This window comes from Octopus bimaculoides, chromosome 17 (assembly GCF_001194135.2).
Source record: "Octopus bimaculoides isolate UCB-OBI-ISO-001 chromosome 17, ASM119413v2, whole genome shotgun sequence".
Lineage (NCBI taxonomy): Eukaryota > Metazoa > Mollusca > Cephalopoda > Octopoda > Octopodidae > Octopus > Octopus bimaculoides.
Window position 1 is genome coordinate 25,740,516 of NC_068997.1, and position 1,363 is coordinate 25,741,878.

The window sequence follows — 1,363 nt, forward strand, 5'->3', positions numbered from 1 at the left end:
TATATATATATATATATATATATGTTTGTGTGTCTATATATATATATATATGAGAGTGTATATGTGTATATATATATATATATATATTTATATATTATATAGGGGTCGTATTTTTAAGGGTTTGCGTGTAATAAACACCGGATATATTTAGTGAAAGGTGGGCGGTATTTGACAGCAGGCCATAAAAACCGCTAATTCAGCATTTATGTATAGTGTGTCGTGTATGGGCGCCATATTTCTTTTCACTCACGTGCCTCATAAACTCATAAACAACGGTTAAATTTAATGAAAAAGCAGGGGAAGAAGACGTTTGACAGGGACAATATGATCAATAATTAGGTATTTATTTGTGTATAAAGTGTTTAGGGGGTCTCACAATCCCTTTAGGGTTCTTCTTACGTGTAATAAACAACAGTTAAATGACGTGGAAAATAAAGATGGCTATTTTTGTAATTGTAGTTGTTTTTGTTGTTTAGCTGTGGGTCACAAAACAATTGAGCAGAACTATGATATTGGTATTCCAACTGTGATACTCTTGACATTTTTATTTTGTCGTTAGTGGAGATGGAGAATATATGGAAAGAACTACATTATCCAATACATTCTTAAAATAAAAGATTGAGTGTAAATTCAGGATATTTGGTTGCTATTTCTAGCAGATTGAGAAGCCATGCGAGAGTTCGTTTCTGGCTAGATTTAACTATTGTGGTTGTGGCTCTTGATCTTTTAATTTCACCGCCACCAACTCTGCCACTTCATCCCAGGTCAGTCCTGATCGTGCAGAAAACTCCATCGTTGACCATTCCAACTCATATTTTCCATCTACAAGAAACCAGAACCGCATTTTGCTTCTTTTTCTAAGCTGAGTAGGTTTTGTTTTAAGCAAAGTTGGCTGCTATGTCTAGCGTTTTGAGCAAATGCATGAGAAGTTTCACCCTGTTCGTTGTCTCCATTATGAACCTAGTGTGAAATGGATACAATCTTCGAGAGTGACAAAACAATTAACGATTGGACATTTATGTTCAAAATAAAGTAATGAAGTATTATAGAGGTGGGAGTGCTATAATTTATTTAGGGAGACTCGTGTATCACGAACACCGTGTGTAACAACAAAATGAGAAAGCTAGGTAGGTGCTTGGTTGACTGGAGCAAAATGGTTAGCAATTGGGCATTTGTTTTATAGGGGGTGTGTCAGGTTGGGTGGACTGGAGTGAGATAGGGGCCGGCAGTTGGGATCATCTTTTTTTTTTTTAAAGGGGGCTTTACTTGTGTCTAATAAACACCGTGTATAGTTTCATGAATGGGAAGTAGGTGGATGCTTGTTGGCTGACAAAGAGTGAGGAAAACAAAATAATGATGATAA